The sequence below is a fragment of the Leopardus geoffroyi genome, chromosome A1 (assembly GCF_018350155.1).
Source record: "Leopardus geoffroyi isolate Oge1 chromosome A1, O.geoffroyi_Oge1_pat1.0, whole genome shotgun sequence".
In the NCBI taxonomy this organism is placed as follows: Eukaryota; Metazoa; Chordata; class Mammalia; order Carnivora; family Felidae; genus Leopardus; species Leopardus geoffroyi.
This window is the reverse complement of record NC_059326.1, coordinates 126,972,931-126,995,235: the sequence shown is the minus strand read 5'-3', so window position 1 is coordinate 126,995,235 and position 22,305 is coordinate 126,972,931. Positions and strand designations below refer to the sequence as shown.

Below are 22,305 nucleotides of genomic sequence, written 5' to 3'. Positions count from 1 at the left end.
TGTGTGTGTATGTATATAACAGCCTAGCTAATAAATAGTTTGTGATAGTAGGCACTATACCTGTTATTACTGGTATTAATATTTGAGATTTAGGTAAAACTTCCTTGATTGTTTTCTTGGCCAAAATATGTTTTTTTTTTTGTTTTTTTTTTTTACCATTCAGTTGTAATTTTTGCTTGACATTTTAAGTTTCATGGATTGTTATAATGCAGTCCTTAGATAACAGTCTTTAGTACACGTCTATGTTATTTTAAAATGCTTAGATAATACACAGTTTTTGGTATAGTATTCATATAAACATTTTGAACTTCAAATTAGAAGTCTAGTCTCTTCTTAAGTTCCAGTTACAGAATCCAGACAGAAGTGCTAAATAGTTTTTCTCTTTTACTCTAAAACTAAAAACACAGAACTTACTAATTCTTGGAGCATGTTAAACATAAATGGACTTGGTGGAAACATTTCCATTCTTTTGTACAGAATTTGCAAAGCTAAAATACCTTATTAGCTAAAATACCTTCTTAAGGCAGGATAGTTTCACAGTGTTTTTGGCTACCTTTCCCTCAAGGAAAGTAACTTGAGGATGTGAGGAGGTCAGGCCAAGAGTCTAAGCTTCAGGACTTTCAAAGATCATGCTATGGAACCCTGTCACTTCATCCTCCTGTGACCTAATAATACATATTGCAGAAGGCCTTCAGTGTCTCTGAGTGCAGTGATGTTTAAAAGAGAAAACAAAATCATTTTGATTTCCTCCTAAAATATACCACTATAAAAATATATTTTGTTTCTCCTCTCTAATTTGGGGGCAGTTTCGAGGCTTGGCATTGCTGGAAACGGCCGTGCTTCAAGCTGCGAGTCTCTTGAAGTTAGCATTCAAGCATCCTTCCAAGAGACTTCAGGTTTTTCTTTAGTTAATTCTAGATATGCATAAGCCAACTTTGCAAATGTGGTCATGACCTCTTTACGGAATTTATTTTGTCTATTTACTTTTTAACCAACATCTCTATCATGTTTCTGTTGCCTATAAATTAATTGCTTTTCTGGCGTGCTTGTTCTTAGTTCTTCTGCTGTCTGCTCCCCCTGGTGCTTTTGAATAGTCAGTGCATACATAAAGTATACTAGAGCGTTCTGTGACTGCTGATATTTTTTCTTCTGGGCAAGAGAGATGCTGGAATGAATACAGAATGTTCATAGGAGTGGTTAAACCCTAAAATATTTCAGCATTACATGGATATAACTCTCAGAACAGAAATAAATGTTTAACTTTTGCTAAGAAAGAAGCTGAAAAGGCATTTTAATTTTATGAAGAGCAAATACCAAATAACACATATTTTCTACATTAAAATATTAAAATTTATTGATAGTGTCATAAGAGGATTGTTGAGTTAAGATGACTAACATAAAATCTTACATTTTAAAAGAAAGTATCTTCTATAACTATAGAAATTCAACTTTACTAATGTCTGGGGTTTGCTGTCTGCTTTTTCATCTACTTATTAAAAGTAGATGTGGCAAAGATTTAGGTAGTTTATATGCAGTGCCTTAAAGTTAATATGGAAGATTGAGAATGTTTATTTTTATGGTCACCATTAGGAAAAAAAATACTTTTTTTGCTTTTTTTTTTAAGTAACGATAGAAAGCAGGAAATACTTTTAACAGAAATTTTAATTTTTCATTGAATAGTAAAGCCCTTACTTAATTTTAATGTTTAACTTAATAAAACACTAAACATTAAAACAAGTCTTAATTTGTCTCTATTGTCATCAACTCCATTTTTGTGTCAGTATTTAGTGTCAGTAAGCTTCAATATACCTAACATTTAATTATCAAAAACCTCCAATTTTTGTGATTCAGTAAATTAGTCATTACTAGAAAAATCACTTTCATTTATTACATTTTGATTTAATTATAGGATAGTGGTGACTTTGGCCTGAGAGCACAATGAACTATGTCCTTTTTTTTTTTTTTAAATTTCAAACCAAGAATAAAACACTACTTTTTCAAATGCTGTGGTCAGATTAAACAAACTCTTTTCCCAAGTAATAAGGATGATAGACAATGCTATTGTTCAATTTAAGAAGATTCCTCTGAGAGTCACACAGATTGTAGCTATTAAGATACACACATATAGCAGATGTGAAATGTTGATAATGTAATGATTTTCAGATTATCCCAAAAGTATGTAGAATCTAATTTTCTCTTTTATAGAAAGAAGCCAACCCTTTAAAACCGGAAATAGCTAGAGTTTATTTTGTGATGGCCTATCTTTGCTGAGATAGTAGGGCCGTGCCTGGCTAATCATGATCATTCAGTTGGCACTATTAGTCTCAGATCTTTTATCAGAAATAGAGAGAATGGGCAACCCTTTATTTTAATATTTACAGTTGTTTTAAGAGACATTTTAAGAAGTTATTTTATTTACACTAACTGAGAATGGGGACGGGATTTCTTTATTAAACAACAAATACTTCTGTGATATTTATTAGAAAATGAGTTACACTGGATTACCAACTGCAGTAGTAACAGGTTTATTATGCTTTACACTTAAAGAATGCTTTATTTTTAATGAAGTATTTTTCATTGTTATCATTGGTTAGTGTTCTGGACTTTTTGTTATTGTTTTGCCATACTTTGTATATGATGAATGTGAGTGATACTTCCTCCCTTGCTTGCCAATGTATACCAGTGATTCTTTTTAGAGTGGAAAGAATATAGATTTTTTTTTTCGTTAGGCAAGCTTGGTTTCACATTTCAGCTCTGCTGCTTCCGACCTAATATTTGGGGCAACAGGTGTCACTCCCTGAATCTCCACTTCCTCATTATACAGGGAGATAATAAAGGGGAAAATAAAATTGAAAGGTTGTTGACAGCATTCGATATAATGTATGCAAAGCTCACTTTGGTGCATATCACATACTGCATGCTCAACAAATAACCTGTAATTTATTCTATGCCTAGCATATACTAAACAAGAGAGATAAAGAAAACCCTGTGTAATATATTCTTTGCAATGTAACAACATAATATTTCTTCCAAGAAAAACCTGACCTTTTTATTCTGTCATAAGTCTAAGTTAGTATTGCTCAAAATTTGTGGTTTCTGTGTATATCAAATATGCTATATGTTGAAAGTTTTTATTTGAAGTATTTTTAAAATGTAAATACCCATCTGAGTGCTTCATTCTTAATCAAGGATATTTATGAAACCATGGGCTTGGTGTCCCAGCTATATTTTTTCCAATATACACTTTTTAATACACATTAAAATTAATTTGTGACAAAGTGAGAAAATGTTCACCCATGTACCACTTTAAAGCATTTTGCTTACCACTCACAGATGAGTATACTTTTGGATATCCTAAACAACAAGAAGAACAATTTTAGGAGTCATCTTTAGTGAGAAAGATATGTTTTAAACAACCCATGGTTTTCCTTCTCTGCCATTAACGGGACCTCCCCACTGAAGGAGAAAATGCCAGACTTCATCGGCAGAAATCTCCCATTCATTAAACATTCATTCCTCAGGCAGAATGGTCTGTGGATTTGCAGCACCCTTCTGTAGCTAGACTACCTGAGCTAGATTCACTCTCTGCCTTTTACTAGGTGCAAATTGGACAGCTTACCTTCTGTGCTTCGGTTTCCTCATCTGTTAAATAGTTGGTATGACGATTTCATGAATTAAAAGACAGTAATTGTCTAGATGGAGTCAGAAACATTGTAGATGCCCAATAGTGTTAAGTCTTTTGCTTCCATCCAGAAATTAATAGTGTCTTTCTTTTCTTATTTTGTGAGGTAAGGGCTAGAGAACGTGTTTATTTGCTGTCTTGATACCTATACTTGTCATGAGCTTTTATTTTTTTTTTTTTTTAATTTTTTCAACGTTTATTTATTTTTTTGGGGACAGAGAGAGACAGAGCATGAACGGGGGAGGGGCAGAGAGAGAGGGAGACACAGAATCGGAAACAGGCTCCAGGCTCTGAGCCATCAGCCGAGAGCCTGACGCGGGGCTCGAACTCCCGGACCACGAGATCGTGACCTGGCTGAAGTCGGACGCTTAACCGACTGCGCCACCCAGGCGCCCCTATCATGAGCTTTTAAAAGGCAACGGTGGCCTAATGATGTTGATGTAAACCAAAGAATACTGTTGGAATGTTTCATTGACTCTTCTCTCTCTCAGTGACTTTTCAAGTAATTTAACTCTGTTTTCTTTGTGTAATTTTACAGTACAACTCCTCAAACTGACACGAAGTTTTATCATAATATCTTAAACTCCCTGGGTTTTAGAAATCTGAATAAAGTGTGGACTTCTGTTAATATTTCTAGGAAAAAGATAAAACAGTAGAGAATAGTCTGTATGAGTATTTCCCTATTAATCCTGCGAATGAGACTGAAAATAACCGAGACACAGAATCTCTTATTAATATTTAATGTTAAGAAAATCCTGTTAAGGACATGGCTTCCCATTGCACCTCTCAACATCTTAACCATCTAGTATGTACACAAATACTTGCTTGCTCTGTCAGCTGAGAAGGCCTAAAGAAATGGCACCCCAGTAGCAACAAACACACCCAGCACCCTCATCTTGGTTTCCATTCTCCCAGCAAACCAGGACTCCTTGGAAAATATTTGACTCTGGAACTGGGGCAGGAAGTGAGATAGGAGCATGTTGTCATGCCAGAAAGTAAGGAGGTGCTCAAACAAAACCCCACGTTGATGGGAGCATATCAGAGGGACACAAGAGCAAACTAAAAGAGCTTCTGATTGCCAAATTCTGAAACAATTTGATCAAGAAAATAAACTATTATTGGATTGTAACCCAAAATAAAAAATATCCTTGCGTTAATACTGATAGATAGACAGATAAATAAATAAATGAGAATAGAAAAATCTTTGCAGAAGAATTCCACATAATTTACGTAGATATTCTGTGCTGTTAAGGAAAGAGAGCAAAACTCTCCCCTCCTGCAGGGTGGACTGTACATATTGACTCCCTTCCAAAAAGCACAGTATGGAAAAAGAATGGCTCTATAATGGAGAAACCTGACACACACACACAGCTACCTCAGTCAGGTCATCAAAGTCAATATCACCAGTGATAAGTCAGGTTGTAGTATATACCCTTGATATGCTCTGATGAAAATAATTCTTTACATTTGTGGTCTTTCTACAAAAAACATATAACCCAACTCTCATCATGAGAAAAACATAAGGTAATTCCTAACTAAGGGACAGTCTACAAAACATCGGACTAGTTCTCCTCAAAACTGTCAAGTTTAACAAAAACAAGGAAAATCGGAGAAACTGTCACAACTAAGAGCCTACGTTACTAAATATAACGTGAGATCTTGGATAGGATCTAGACTAGAAAGAGAACATTACGTGAAAACTAAGGACATCTGATTAAAGTGTGGACTTCAGTTAATAATAATGTATCCGTGTTGGGAGCTCTTGGGTGGCTCACCCGGTTAAGTGTCTGACTCTTGGTTTCAGCTCAGGTCATGATCTCAGGTTTCTTGAGTTCAAGCCCCATATCAGGCTCTACCACTGATAGTGTGGATCCTGCTTGGGATTCTCTCTCTCTCCCTCTCTCTGCACCTACCCCACTGGTGCTCTCTCAAAATAAATAAATAAACTTATAATAATAATAATAATAATAATAATAATAATAAATATAATGTAATAATAATATAATGTATCAGTGTTGATTCAGCACCTGTGATAAATATGTCATAGTAATGTAGTGTTAATAGTGGGGGGAAATTGGATGAAGGGCATATGGGAACTCTGTGTACTTCACAGTTTTTCTATAAATCTAAAACTTTGCTAAAATAAAAAATTTATTAAACAAATCTTAACTGTCTTCTAAGGCCTATTTGGAATGTTGCCTCCTCCTTGAAGTTTTTTCTGTCCTCTCTTCTCCCATATCTCCCACCACAGCCTTCCCTGATTAGGTGGTCATGTCTTTCTTAACTCCCTTAACTCTAAATACTATACTATTTTTCTTAGTTTTACTGACATTATGTTGTACACTAGGTTGTTAGTCTTACTCATTTTTCCAGCACCCATAGCATTAGACAGAAAGCCTTGTTAAGTAGGTGCTCCATAAATATTGGGTGAATCATATTACTGGTATTTTGGTCCTTGCAATGCAGCTTTAAGTGTTTCTCCTCTCAGTGCTATAGAATCATTACTGATCAGTCCTCAGGGACTAAAGTTAATTTCAATTTTCTAAGCCCTAAAAACCCTCAAAGTTATTCTTTTATGGGTGTTAGCTTTAATTTTACTGTTTATCAGACCCTTTGCAAGGAAGTTACTGAAATTTGGTCAAAGAACTGAAGAAAATTTTCAGCTTAATGTCATTTGAGTCCAAATGTAAATAAGTGAAATTATAATCTGTTCCTGTCTACCACAGTTTTGTGGTAGTTTTGGTAGTATTTAGCATGATTAGCATTTGAAAGCATTATTGTTAACTGTTATCCATTGTCCATCTCAGACAGAAACCTTATGTTTTAGAACTAAAAAAGCTAAAAGTGATCATTTGTCTCACTCATCTAGTGTACGTTGGAAAATGAGGCCCAAAACTTATCCAGTTACACCTGGGTAGCTAGGAATCTCCTGACTTCTTTTGTAGTTCACTTTTTAGAGGGTCTCAGCCTCATTTAGGATCAGAGCCTTTATCTTAACTCATAAATAGTGGGAAGGAGATTATACTTTTTTTTTAATTTGAATGTGTTAATAGAATACAAGCTTTATTTCTTTTTTTTTTTTTTAACTTTAATTATTTTGAGAGAAAGAGTGAGCACAGGAGGGGCAGGAAAAGAGGGAGAGAGAGTGAATCCTAAGCAGGTTCCTCACTTACAGCATGGAACCTGATGTGGGCCTTGACCTCACAAACCGTGAGATAAGACCTGAGCTGAAATCAAGAGCCAAATGCTTAACAGATTGAGCCACCCAGGTGCCCCCAAGCTATATTTCTGATAAGCATGTTGGTTTAATAACTTTAAATACCCAAACAGTGAGTTTTCTACCAGCCACTATGAGTATTGATGAGACATGGCTTCAAGCCCAAAACTAGTGCCTATCAATGTATTATTTTGTATTTGGTCACATAAATTAGTACCAGATGCATGATGTTGGTTAATGTAAATGCCATTTCTCATCTTGAATTGATAGAGTCTATGGACTATGGTTGATGCCTTGCAAGACAGTCCTTTCTTTGGTAAGAATCCTGATCATTTCCACTTAAGCGTCTCAGTTCTGCTTATACACTTGGGTCTCAGAAATTTTAGCATAGTTTATGTTCACATTAGTCTCCTCTCATTTAAATTAAAAGTTTACAATGCACAGACAAAACCATGCGGGCCATATTGGTGGCTGTTAAATTATTCTCTTTCCTCCATACATATTTTAGCAACAATATTCTTATATAATTTTGTTCCAACTAAAAATGACGTTTCTGAGCACTTTCTCTGCTAGCCTGGGAAGAAAGGATGTGTTTGTTGGCTTTTGCCTGTTAGGGAGTGTTCTGTGCAGTTTTACCCAGGGCATGCTTGGGTTTCCGTCAGCATCTCTGGTCTGCTGTGCTGTAATCTCTATAGTGGCAGCCTCTGGCTTTTATTACTGGCAAGCCGTGCGCTGTGCAGACATAGGCACCATAATAGGAAACACCTCAGCCTGTCATAAACAGGTCTAGAGAGTAGAAGGCACAGGCCTGACAGGGCGTGTCCATAGCAACTGAGCAAAGATGAGCAAGGCTGCCACAGTGGAGTTAAGTGCAGGCTGATATCTGTCTTTTTCATTTCAGAAAAGAACTGGCTGATTTTAAGGCTTTTCCATTGTTGGCATAGCATGTTTTTGTTGCTTTTTGTGTTAGACCTAAATATGAATAAAGACATATTCAATGTCTTTAATAATAATTAAATAATATCTCCAAAATATTTTGAGAGACTATATCCAAGTGTTTTCCTTTTGTTGTTCTCCCTTAATTTCACTTGGTCATCCAATGCAAACCCATTAGGGAGAAAGAACAGACATTTCATTGCAATGGACAATTACTTAAAAAAATAAAAAGACAAATGATCATGCATCTATTTAAAGAATCATAAATTATACCAATTTTACAGAATTACAAAGAAAAGAGCATTTCTTAGTAAGTTGGCTTTCCATTGTTTATGCCTTTTTGCATCAAATTCAGGTTTTAGAAAAGGAGTACATTCTTTGACCAAGAGAGTTTCTATTTTATGTTTGCTTGTTTTTTTCTTCAATTTTCAGATAAATAATGAACTACAAATTTAACAATGAATGGTGATGGGCTTTGTCACAAGAACTTCAATAAATTTCAAATTTGAAGGGGCTTTAACAGTTTTCATAGAAGAGCTAAAATGCTGTCGTGGGTGCTTTAAATGTTTTATAGGTGTCGTTTCATTATTTGTAAGGGAAGCCTTATTTCACAAAAGAAGTTAAAGATTGCAAAGGATGCAAAAACTATAATTCTGTTAAAAGAGTATGCAGAAATTTAGATTTAGGAGAACTGAAGTTTTGAACTTTATTTTGGGAGATTTGCTCAGAGTCTTTTATAGATTAAGTATTCAGTGGATTTTTGCTGATTTGTTCCTTCCCTTTTTTAAATAAGCACTGATCCTCTTGTTGTTGTTTTTTTTTTGTTTGTTTTTTTTTTTGAGAATTTCAAGGCTATTTCAACAATATGCTCTGATAAGAATGAAACTAATTAACATTATCTTGGGCATAAACTTTGATTTTGTTCTTTGTTACATAAGTCATATATTCTCAGCATGGTCTCTTAGATCTCTAAAAGGGTAAGTGATAATTAGGTTACAAGAAATCCTAGGAATGTTTTACGAAAAATGTTCCTTTTTTAAGTTTATTTATTTTGAAAGAGCGAGAGAACATACTTGTGTGTGCTAGTGGGGCAGGGGAGAGAGAGAGAGAGAGGGAGAGGGAGACAGAGAGGGAGAGAGAGGGAAGGGGGGAGAGAGAGAAAAAGGAAGAAAGAATCCTAAACAGGCTCCTAGCTATCAGCATGCTGAGCCCGACGTGAGGCTCATTCCCACAAACTGTTGGGATCATGACCTGAGCTGAAATTGAAAGTCAGACACTTAACCAACTGAGCCACCAAGTGCCCTTTATTAGAAGTATTTTATTTTTTTATCATATATTGGGGAAAGTTTAGATTAATTTCTCCTGGAAGGTACTGTTTGGGCCTAAATCTTAATTTTTCTCTGTAGTGTTCTCGAGCAATAAAATGAGGAAAGAGTACATATTAGAAGAGATAAAACCAAGAGCTTGCATCATTATAGATTGGAAGCAATTTGTTGCTTCAAAAGTATAACTCAGTGGAAAGATTAATCACTTTTTATCCCTTAGCTATATTTTCAAACATTTTAATATTATCACTTTGCTATGTATGAGCAGTCTTTGACTACAAGTGGTCAGGAAATACTGGTATGTAACTTACTTTCTGATATAAGGTATGATCCTGATATACTCTCGTACTTCAAGCCTTAAATTTCTAACTTAGTCCCAGAAACAGTACACTACATGTCAAAAAAAAATATGTCTCATTTTTAAAGATATGAAACTGAGGCTCAATTAGACTTGTATAAGATCCATGTGCTTGTTAATAGATATAAAGACACTTATTGTTCTGAATTTAGCATCTGGGGAAAGATGGGGAGATAGACGAACAGGTGTTTGTTCTCAGGCTGCATTTTCAAAATATATCCAAATACAATTTTTAAATAAGTACTAGATTTCAAATAGCAAGGATAGTTTCAACAAAATATAATTCCTAGAGGGGAATCCTATTCTGTGTCCCTTGTTCTTTGCGTCATGAGAGGTTGGGTAGACAGGACCTAGTTTCTGGCTCCTAGAAAGAGTATGATAGTGAGACAGCATGTTAGGTTGGGAGTCAACCTAGCAAGCAGGTAGTTAACAGGGCACAGGTATAAACTGGAGGGTAATGGGGTCAGAGGGTTGAAAAGACAAACTGGCAAAAGCAGACCTGAGATCCTGAGCTGGAAGGGATTTGGAGAGGGTACGGGTATAATTGGATGGAATGAAGCTTGGCTGATACTGGAGAGTGTGGCAGAAGAAGATATAGGATAAACTCAGGGAAGGCGTAAGCAGGGGTCAGGATTTTTAAAATGGCCTATTACCATGGTAATGTGGAGGTCTGTTTTCTTGGTGGGGGCAAAGTGGCGAGGGAAGAAAGACTTGAGGATAGAATGAGGAATGAAGACTGCAGGAAAGAAAGATAGAAAGATGACTTTTTCGGACAGATGAGGAAGGGGAGGTGTGGTCTAAGAAGGAGAAATCTCTCTGGGCTCATCTAGGATGGGACTTTCCTTGGCTAGAGGCAGACTGATGGGTTCATCATGTTCCTGCCCACTTTCTACTGCAGGGTTCCTGTGGTGAAATCTGATTGGAATGAATTTTTGGGACAGCCTTGAAGAAAAAAAGAAATCCAAATGGATCATGGCGAGGGTGTGAATGGTTAAGAGGAGGACAGTCAGCTGTGGGGATAGTGACTAGGGCAACTGACTGGAGAGGGAAGATTTACAGACGAAGGGTAGCACATGAGGCTAGAGTCTTTTTTAGCGTTGGTAGCTGGCATCCTCTACTTCACCTGTTGCCTCCTTGAGTCATAGCCCAGTAGCAGCATGGGTGGATTGTCACATCCAAATGCTGGGCCATCCCCTAAGGAACAGGGTGCCTGGGGGTGAGGACACGGGGCAACAAGGTACAAGCTGGAACAAGGTGAAGAGAGACTGCATCAAAATAAGTATAGATTGGTTCACTCTAATATAGTATAAGTTATTAGATGCAAGAAGAGTAAAGAGGAACAGAATAGCAGGTGATAGATTTGAACTTTTATCTTCATTCTTCTGTAAATCTTCTAAATTCCAGTGAGCTTAGCAATTCCTCTTCTGTATCACTCCACACTAGAGTTGTGACCTTGGGTAATTAAATTGCTTCATCTTCTCTGAACCTTTTTTCTCTGCAAATCAGGACTAACAAAATGTATCTCAGAGGCTTGTTGTACAAATTAGATGAAAACCTGACTAAAGTGCATTGAGTGGTACACACACATAATAGGCATATAAAGTGGCCTGTCTTTAGTAGGGATGGGGATTGGGACTATTTTTAAACTTAAAAGGTGAACTTTATATGCTGCCATATAGGTGACCCAATGCAACTAGAGCTTGAATCAACAGGCCTGGGCAAAAGAGCTCACAGAGTGTGCCTTTGAAATCCTGATACCCAGTCATGGTGATTTATGGGCCCTCACTAGCTTGCATATGTGATGGCCCACTGAGTTTGTTTACTTTAGTTTTAGCTTGGTTACCTAGCACTCTATGATAGCATATTTTTATTTACACTCTTACTTGACTACTTAATTATGATTACCTTGAAAGAATATGTGTGAAGGCAGCCATGAAAGAAACATTTATTAGTGTTGTGAGGGTCTCAGGTAGATCTCCATTCCACTCTGTCTAAATATTGGTACATTGCTTATGCTTCACTTCTCCCTCACCTTGGATGTCCTTCAAGATACCTCCAAATGATTTTTTGATTCTGTGAAATATTGAGAGTATGATTATTTACAAGAGTGTCAAGTATCAATAATATCAGGTAACTAGGTAACTCTTCTTGGGGAAGGTAGAAACAGGAACCAAAATAAACTCTTTAATCATTGCACAGATTTAAAATGACAATCTCACTGAGAAACAGAGGAGTGGATGAAATCACCTTGAACCTAATTTCAGCCCATGATAAAGTCTTAGTCATAAGTCTGATACTAGCCATAGCAGAGGGAGAGCAAATTCCCCAGTAATGTAGTTGTTCTAAGAATTAAAAATGAGTCAGTGAATAGGTGATTGATCCCTTTCCTTTTTCTACTTACTGTCAGCCATTTTGCAGACAAATCAAACTTTGGTATGCTTAATAAAAGTTGTGGGTTTTTTTTCTTTTTTAATTCCACACATCCTTAGAGGTAAAAAATTTGTGAGATCTCCATCATTTTACAGATGAGGTATCAAGGCACAGGAAAGTTGAAGTGACTCAGAACAAAATAGTACTGTGTTGTTTTGGTCAAGGTTTTATCTTGTGGCAAATAAAAATTTTTGTTGCTAGACATAAGACCCTGATTTTGCTCTTTATTGACATAATCACTTTTAAGTGAAATTTTTAGTTTATTATTTATGTTTTATCCTTGACCAGTTTCTATACCAGATACCATTTTCATGTGAGAAATAAATCATTAGGAAGTTTTTCTGTTGTTTTTTGTTTTGGCTTCAGATAATCACAATCTGCTATTTAGGCTTTCCCTAAGAGATTTTTGTTTTTGGCTAGTTGCTGTAGAATGTATATGTGCTCTAGAGGTTTTTAGAGACAAATGAGATTTTTGTATGTATGTTTGTATTCAAATAGGTAGATAAAATAGGTATATAAAAAGATAGATGATAGATAAAAAGATAGAAAATAGATTGATAGGCATATGGATATACAAACTAAAAATATAACTAGTCTTGTAAGTAAACGTGTCGTGTGTTAATGAATAATAGCATAGTTCATGGTGTTCTGGTCCTGTAGGGAAGTTTATAGTGTGTTAAACACTGAGGACCAAATTAATTGGGAACCATCCGAGACAAAAACAGTTACTTAGGCTAGATCTTTAACGTGGAAGATTGATATAGATTGCTAACAAAGGAAGAGATGGCATTCCAGAGGCTAGATGAGGCTGGGTAGGATGGGGCACTACTGTGGATTTCGCTCTACTGTGTTTATGGGAGTGGGCAAGTAGTGGGTCTTTTGGAAGAGTGAGCCTGCCTGAAACAGAAAGTGTGGTGCTGGAAACAGAGGCAGGTATGAGAAATGTAGACTTGGGACCACAGTGAAGAGTGCCTTCAGTGCCATACTAAGCCATTTGCACATTATCCTCTAAGTCCTGAAGAACCCTCGTATTTTAAGGAAAATATTAGAAGGAAAATAACAAAATGATTTTATAAAGATAAGTCTGGTGGGGGCATAGATCATACTGAGGGGCAATAGTGAAAGCAAGAATGGTCTGTTAGAGAATTAGGCAAGTAAGTGATGATAGACCAAAGCAGGAAGGGATAAAAGGTAGGAGAAGGATTGTGTGGGAAGGAAGACAAGTTATCTCAGATTTGGGGTAGCAGGACTGCAGGGAGTAAGAAGAAAGTATAAAATTCTACACATAAACATAGAAAGGATGATACCTAGAAAATTAGAAGCCAGTTTGAGGGTGGGGTGAAAGATAGCAGTTAAGTTTTTTGACATGAAGTTGAGGTGAGACCATGTATCAAAAGAAAAACCTTCATTGTCAGGACTAGATTGCCAGTAGTGCGACAGGACCTTACCTGGCAGTTGCCTGTGCAGAGTTGGTGGTTAAGACCTTAAGGGTCCTCTTTAAAATGGGAGTAATACTAGTCATCATAGAGTTGTTACTAGAAATAAATGAAATAATTCCAGGAAGGTCTTCAGCACTTCCACAACTGGCATTGTGGAAGCTATATAAAAGCCATTTTCTTGTCATGTTTTCTCATTATGCCACGTGGAAGTTCATACGTCCTAATTAATTCATATCCTTGATTTTCTGCCTATTAGGAGAGAGAAAGAGCCCAAGCTACAATTGCTCATGTTAAGCTGTTTATCACTGTCTAGAAGACCAAAGTTTTTTTATATGAAAGGTTAAGGATATTTACTACTCTTCTGCTTATTGCAATTTCTGTAATAAAATCCCTGAACCATATTTTGTTTTCTCTTGCTGTGTCCATAGTCAAATCAATTTTAGGGGTTTTTTTATAAGGCCTTTAGACCTTTTAAAAAATGGTATTAGCTTAATGCAAGCTAATGATCATTACCTCAGTATTAGCTCAGTGGTTTAAAACTAGTTTCACTCAAAGTGAAAAACTTACACCACAGTGGAGGAAATCCAGGAGAAGTGGATTATTATATATGAATACTTGCAGGACTCATGTCTGTGTAGATTGAACTAAATGTCTTCAGTGGAGCTTTCCAGCTTGGATGTATTTCACAGAATCAGAGTTATGGTATGTTTGATGATCCCATTCCATCTAACATAATGCAGTTGACTCATCTCATAGATTTCACATATAGGTCAAGTACAGCAGAGTTTTTTTGTTTGAGGGGGTTCCTCAACAGTAAAATAAACTTCATGTGTTTAAACTTTCTTGCACTTGATTCATACAACTCTTCTTTTGCCTCTTTGTCATCCTCCAAATCTTTACCTCCCCCAGTCTCCTCCATGTTAGCAAATGGCACAAACATCCATCCAAGTCATATACTGATCAAACCAGAAGTCTAGGTGTTGATTCTTCTCTTCACTTGTAGCACTCCATTCAAGTCTGGACAACTCTTCCTCACTGCATTCACTCTCCATCTGTCTGCTCTGTCCTTCCATAAACCATTCTCCACAGAGACAGCTTTGTAAAATGTAAATCACATCATGTAACTCAGCACCTTTCAGTGGTGTCCTGTATTCTCTGCAAGACTTACAAGGACCCACATGATCTTGCCTTGATATACTTGTAATCTCGTTCTTTATACCTGTCTTCCCTCATTCTGACTTTCCTTGCTGAGAATGCTCTGCCCTAGATCTTCTGGTTAGTTCTTTTTAATCCTTTGGATCTCGTGTCAGATACCACCTTCTCAGTGCAGGTTTTCCTGACTATTTAATTTACTAGTCCACTATCATGGTATCACATTACCCCCTTGTCTTCCATTCAGTATGTTTCTCATTCATTTCTTGTCTTTTTGCCCCAACAGTTCAAGATTTACATGCCTAGGAAATTCTTCTGTGTTTTTTACTGTATCCCCCATTCTGGCACATAGTAGCTGTTTAATAAATACTTGTTGAGTAAATAAGTGAATGACCATTCTAAAGCAGTTTGTTTTCTGATATTTAAAGCCTGTTGCTTTCCACCAGAATTACCTATTTTATTTTCTATTTTCTGTTTTTATTTTCCCGAAACCCTGGTATTTTTGTTTGTTTGATTTTACTTGTTAGTAAATGTGAAGAGAACCAAGAGTTAGGTAGTAGAATAAGTTTGAGAAATACTAGGTTAAACAAAGTAAAACAGGGTTATATATTATGGTCCTTGGCAAAGCCTTTAATATGCTAATGTACACCATCTCCAAGAAGGTCAGCACTATGTCAAAAGTTTAACTCTCAATGTCTTCTTTGAGAATTATCACATCGGACTGCTGTTCTTTGTAACACATTCTAAAAATTGCTGCCTTAGACAAAATCTATCATAAAAGATAGGGAAAGAGATGCTATATTGACTACAAGGAGGCAGATTTATGCTAACTATAAGGAGAACAGGCTATAAAACAAGGACTCAGAAAAAAAAAATTATGAAAAAGTAATGGAAGGATTCAAAAAGAACCCACAGCAGTTGGGACTATTGGGTTTTCTGCAAACAGCTCTTCCTGCTTTACTGGATTTTTCTGTCTCCAGCAGCTCACACAGTGCTTAGCCTAGAGTGAACATACAGTAAATAATCTGTATTTGACTATTGACTATTGACTATTGAAAATTGACTATTTATTGATGAGTGAATAAAGGTGGCCCAGGATCACCATTAAATCATTAAATTAAGATCAGTTTGGTTTGCTTAAGAAAGCATGAAAATATCTAATGTATTTAGGAAATGTTTTGTTCCAAAGAATTAAAATTTCAAATACTAGTATTTATGAGGATATTTCAATAGTTATTATATTGCCTGAATACTGTGTATAACTAGGAATTTACCATATTTTGAATTATTCAAAGTTAAAATAGACTGTAGACAAATATATGCCTTTTTTTCTGGGATATACAGGTGGAGATCTTAAAGTAAAAATGTTATTCTATCATATGTAACTATGCTTGAGATTTTGGTTTTTCATTTTCTTTAGGCAAAGTTAAGCAAATTTGGGATTGAAATAATTGAGTAACATTACCTAACATTTTTAGAGTCAGATTTTGAGGTATAATTTACATAAGGTAAGATGTCCACTTTTTGGATTTAGTTGAGAACATTTTAACAAATGTATGCAATTGGATAACTACCACCTTAATGTATATGTAGAATATTTCATCACCCAAAAAGAGTTCTCATGCTCCTTTTGTACTCATTCCCCTCCCTCTACTAACTGTCCCTGGCAAGCAGTGAATGTCGTATGAATAAAAGCATATAGTTACAAAGAGCCTTTTGTTAATGGCTTCCTTCACTTTGCATAACGCTTTTGAGATTCATCCAATAATAACACTATGCATGTATTAGTAATTTATTTCTTTTTATTGCTTTCTAGTTTTTTATTTTATGGATATACCACAATTTGTGTAGTCATTCACCAGTTGATTGACAACTGGGCTGTTTGCAGGTTTCAGCTGTTATTAATAGAATTGCTATAAACATTTACATCCAGGCTTTTGTATGGACATATGTTTTCATTTCTCTTGGGTAAATAATTAGGAGTGGGACTGCTGGAACATGTAATGAATATAATTGTTAACTTTATAAGAAAGTGCCAAACTATTTCCAAAGTCTCTGTCCCATTTTGCAATCCTACCAGTGTTGTATGAGGGTTCCATTTGGTCTTCATCCAAGCCAGCATTTTGTATTGCTCGTCTTTTTCATCTTAGCTATTCTAGTAAGTTTGTAGTAGCATTAGATTTTGATTTTATTTTTGTTTCCTTATGACTAGTGATGTTGCACATCTTTTTATGTGCTTACTGATCTTTTTAAATTGTAAGGATTTTTATAAATTCAAGATATAAATCTCTATCAGATACATATTTTATACATACATTCTTCTCAGTCTGTGGCTTGTTCTGTTTTCTTATCACTGTCTTTCAAAGAGAAGTTTTGATAAAGTCTGGTTTATCATTTTTGTCTTTTATATGCTCTTTTGTGTTCCAAGAAATCTTTGCCTAATCTTTGCCTAATCACACATATTTTCTGCTGTTTTTACTTCTAGCAGTTTTACGGTTTCGGGTTTTACATTTATTTCTAGGATCCATTTTGAGTAGCTATATACTAGTATGGTGCAAAATAAAGGTGGAAGTTCACTTTTTTGTGAATGGATGTCCATTTGTTTAAATTCTCTTTGTTGAAAGGAATATGGAGCCTAAGTTTTATGACTTATAATTACTTTAAAATCCACAATACATGTGGATAAAATAAAAGATTAAATATGTATTTCTAGAAATCTGCCTATTTGCTTTTTTTATTATTGCCTTAGGAGACAAGTATTCTCTGTTTAAATTATTTTTCCAAAGTATACCACGAAGTACAGAGGGAATATTAGTAAGTATTTTATGGTGATTATGATGGCCATCATAAGCATGGAAAATTGGTGTTGACTTAGGAGAGTTTAAGTAAATTGAGGGTCCTAATTTTCCCTTTAAGTAGAAACTCTATATTCATACAAGATTATTTTTGTGGAGGTTTCATTTATGTGAGGTCTCTGCACCCATTCATTGCCTTAATTATTCTTCATTGAAACAAAAGTCCTTTGTAGATGTGATAATGATGGTGGTAGTGGTAGTGGTTTCCACTAGATTTACTCAGTAGTTGTGAACATAGAAAAATTTGTATCTGGCATATATGATTCATGTTGAATCAAGAATTATAGAATACTATGCCAGGGAGACCATGTAGAAGCAGAATTCAAATACAGCTGTCATGAGATCAGTCTGATGTTATTTCAGCCTCAGAGTACCTCTCAACAAAACTAGAGTTTCTCTTTTATTTTTTAAATTATTATTATTATTTATTTTTTTTTTTTTTACTTTAGAGAGCGTGGGAATGGGTGCGAGGGGCAGAGGGAGAGAGAGAAAGAATCTTAATAAGGCTCTACACTCAGAATGGAGCCCAACTCAGGGCTCGATCCCAAAACCCTGGGATTATGACCTGAGCCGAAATCAAGAGTCAAATGCTCAACCAACTGAGTCATACAGGCACCCCTACAAAAATACAGTTTCTTGTATTGGAATTCCCTTTTTCAGTAAATGTTAGAGGTTTTTCTTATATTAAATAAAACTGTGGTGAAAATTCTCAAATTAGGTTAATTGCAAAATGATCCTTAGCCTTTTCAGATAATGATTCCATTTTTAAAATCAACCTGTAGTTCCTCTTAGTCTCAAGCTTCTATAATATATGTAAGATATGTTTTTGTTTTCTGAAATGTGATGACTGTTAGGAACAGAGCTGTTCCTTAAATCGTGTTTGGATCCATTATCACTAGAGGGCAGTAAACACAAACCGATTTTCTGGATTTACTCGAGTTAAGGTGGTTTTTGTAATTAGCATTCATCAGAGAAAGTGTAGTTTTTATAATGTTAGAATAGATTTAAAATTCTGTTATTTAAAATATAGGTTATAGATGAGTTCTAGATTATTGCCTGCCCCTTAAACTTTTTATAGTGAAAGCAAAGGAACGCTGAGTGATTTTAGAGACACTGGTGTGCAGTAGTTATTGTATTTAATATTTGAAGTTTCCTCTTGTCTCAGAATTCTTCAGGGGGCATTTAACAACAGGATTTGCGTATGTTAAGCTGAACAGTATTGGATATGTGGCAGCCCACTTCACATAGATTTGCTTTTTGATTAATAACAGTTCCCAGAACTTTGATCTTAAGTAGAAATATGTAAAATCAATATAGATTGATGATAGAATAAAATATTTTCCGAAGCTGTTAGTCCTCTTAAAAACAATGCTATTTCCAGGAAAATCCCTTAGGTTGTAGAAATGTAAAAGTCACCGGTACACTTATTTTAAATAATGTTTCTTGAATATTTCAAGCAAAATAATATAGTGTACAGCTTAGAATCTATTATGTTAGTAAACATTGTTTATAGACTCTAGGCTAACTACAGATTAATCCCTAAATTGTTTTTGGCAATTTAGAACGTTCTGCAGCCAGAAAGCCTGGGTTTAAATCCCGGCTCTGCTACTTGGCTTTGCGACCTGGGATAAGACACTTGACTACTGAGCCTCAGTTCCTTCGTAGTTTGGTTTGTTTTTCTTTTCCCCTAGTCAAAAATGTATCTTACCCCTCTTAACATCTGTTGTAAAGTTGTAATTCCAGCAGTTGTTAGTGTATCAAAGACTTGATTCCATCAGCAGAAACTTAAGTAAATAATCCAGAAAGGTTGATTGCTTGAGGTCTCATTTGAGGACTGAGAAAATGAAGAATAAAAGAGGAGTGGTATCCAGAGATTTTGAGGAATATTATTAGGAAAAGACAGAAAAAGAATATATTTTTAATTTCAGTACAGGCACACACACATTTGTATATACAGTCATTTTGGTGTTTGAGCATAGCAGACAACCAGTGAAGAAATATGGATTCTAGCTGTGTGCAACAACATCTGTGTTTCGTTCATGGAGCACTCCCACATGTAAGTGTTCACTGTCCCACTGTCCCTTACATGTGAGACATGTAAGCCACTTTCTCACTGCCAGGTGAGGCTGCCTGTCTCTGGTCACAAGCTTCCTGACTTCGCTGCTTAGTATGATCCACCCTGTCTGGAGATCCGACCACAGTGATAGTAACAATGGTTCTTTAATTCAGGATATTGCAAAATGAGTGCAAAAAATAAGGATAAGCTGGGATGCCTGACTAGCTCAGTCACAAGAGCATGCAGCTGTTGATCTCAGGGTCATGAATTTGAGCCTCATGTTGGGTGTAGATAATACTAAAACTATGTAAATAAATAAACTTTTAAGGATAAGTGATTCCACCCCTAACTTCATACCATTTATCACAGAGTTTGTAAACACGTAATTCTATGACAATCTATTCATACACTATGAATAGCAAAGACCTGGCCTGATATGTCAGCCTTGTCATATCCTGGGCAGGTTATTGACTGTTTTAGAGTACCTGTCTTTCCACTGCAAAGGGATACTAGCTATCTAACCAGGATGTTTCAAAGGTTAGTGTTAAGATATATAAAGTTCTTGGTGCATAGTATGTGCTTAACAAATGCTGTACCAGGTTACACTTTCCTCACTAAAATTGTCAGAAGCTAGGTCTGATTCTAAGAATTATATCTCTCTGACCACATCCAAATTTCTCCTCTGGTTTGTCTAGATTTTTTCTGCCAGCTACTACTACTGTGGCAAACAGAAGGAGCATCTAGTCGGTCTCTCATAAGGGGAAAAATGAAATGAATTTTAATGTAGATCAGAGCTTTAGAAAAAAATGTTTCTTATTCCTTACAAATATGTAAATCTTCTGTAATACTTTTTACCTGATGTTACTGTAACATTACTACTATTATTATCATTATTATCGCCTTTACTGCACTGGATTAGGGGTTTACAGTTGAATCTTTTGTGCTTGTGATTCACTAATTATTTTGGAAAGTATAAAGAAAGAATAAGGTATCTTCCTTGCCCCAGAGACCCTCTACCCTGGTTGAGGAGGCAAAGTTGAAGGCAGTTTAAGTAACTGGAACAGTGATTCTTAACACTGGAGAACATTTAGGAAATTTCGGAGTGCACTGATTGTGGTGTCCTGCTGGCATTTCATGGGCAGAAGCCAGGGATGCTAGGCGTCCTGGAATATCTGGGATAGTCCTTTACCAAGGAGGAATTGTTTTGTGTCCCAACAAACCATTCACATAGGCAAAATATTCACTTACGATATTCTGAGTCTGGAACACAACTACTTTTTACTTTTAACACAAAATGGTTTTTTTACATGATTTTAATCCACACTAATTTTTTCAGTAATGCTACCACAGTGTATACTGAAAGAGAATTGTACTTTGTTACATATGAAACCTTTCAAGAGTCATTCACCATTTTGGAAAAAGATTGTTTTTCTAATACAGTACTCCTGTATTCGTTTCCATGTTGCTGTCACATTCATGGTAATTCTCCATATATTGGAGGAAGCAGAGCAAACACTTAACAGAACACTTACTGTTCTGAGTGCTTTACGTGTATGCCCACTTAATCCTTACAGCAACCTGTAAGGTAGCTTCTGTTATTCTTTTCACTTTCCAAGCAAGTAAACCACAGATGAAGTAAACCAAGAACGTTGAAATAACTTTCTCAAGGTCACACAGTTAAGTGATAGTAAGATCTAAAGTTTTGCCTTGTTTTTTAATATACCTGCGTACAAGCATTTGATTTTGCAGTGTTTAATATAATTTTATTTTTCCTGTATGTTACTGATAAGCCATGACACTGGATTCTTTTAAAGTGTCTATATAGGAATTATTTAGTATATGTAGGTGTGTTTAGTAAAGGGTGTATGTTGGAAGAGTATTTAGGAATTTTTTATCAGGATAAAAGTACTTGTTAAAAATAGAAAGAAGTAACTTAGTTTTAAGTTAGTCAAAGAATAAAATAGATTGATGGATGGATAGAAAGCATAATTTGGATTTAAATAATATTTGTGTGGCATGCCTTGCTCTTTGGAAGCACACCAAGCATGCTCTCTCCCATCTTAGAGCTTTTGATCTTGGTGTTCCCCTCATTTGACTCCTCTCTCTCCATTGCCCCATATATCCTTATGACTTTCTCCCTCCCTCTCTTTCTTCAGATCTCTGAGTATATGTTGTCTCATCAAAGAGACGATCCCTGGGCACCTGGGTGGATCAGTCGGTTGAGTGTCTGACTTCAGCTTGGGTCATGATCTTTCAGTCCATGAGTTCGAGCCCCACATCAGGCTCACTGCTGTCAGTGCAGAGCCTGCTTCAGATCCTCTGCCCCTCCCCCACTTGCACACATGCATCCTCTTTCTCTTTCTCAAAAATAAACATTAAAAAAAAGGCTATCCCTGATCATTTTATAATACAGGAACTGACATTGCTAACATGACACAGCCTCTTACCCTTTTTTTTTTTCTCCATTGTAGTTATCACCACATGACCTAGTATATATATGCTGACTTAGTTGTTCAATGCAAGTTCCAGGTAAAAAACCTTTGCTTTGTTCACTGCTGTGTCCTGTTATCCATGACAGTGCATGGCATACAGTAGGAGCTTAATAAAGTATTTATGAAATACAGGAGTGAGTGCAGAATAGACTTTGGAGAAGGGCTGAGATATTTGGCCTTGAGATATACTTTGAATGATTTAAATCTGACTTTTTCTGTAAAAAGTTTAATGGAGGTAGAGGAAGAGAAAGAGGGTATTCTAGGCAATGAATTCAGTGAAGGTAAAAATAGATATGGGACTGTCTGCTAAATCATAGAGCTGAGTGGAATACTAGCCTTTCAGGACCAGAGCATGGGTATAAA

General features: G+C 35.8%; 1 protein-coding gene across 11 annotated transcripts in view; it reads left to right on the top strand.

Annotated features, from left to right (window-relative positions):
* Window positions 1-22,305, top strand: part of PDE4D (phosphodiesterase 4D) — a 1,416,267-nt gene that overhangs the window by 1,365,691 nt on the left and 28,271 nt on the right. The gene's annotated exons all lie outside the window — the stretch shown is intronic.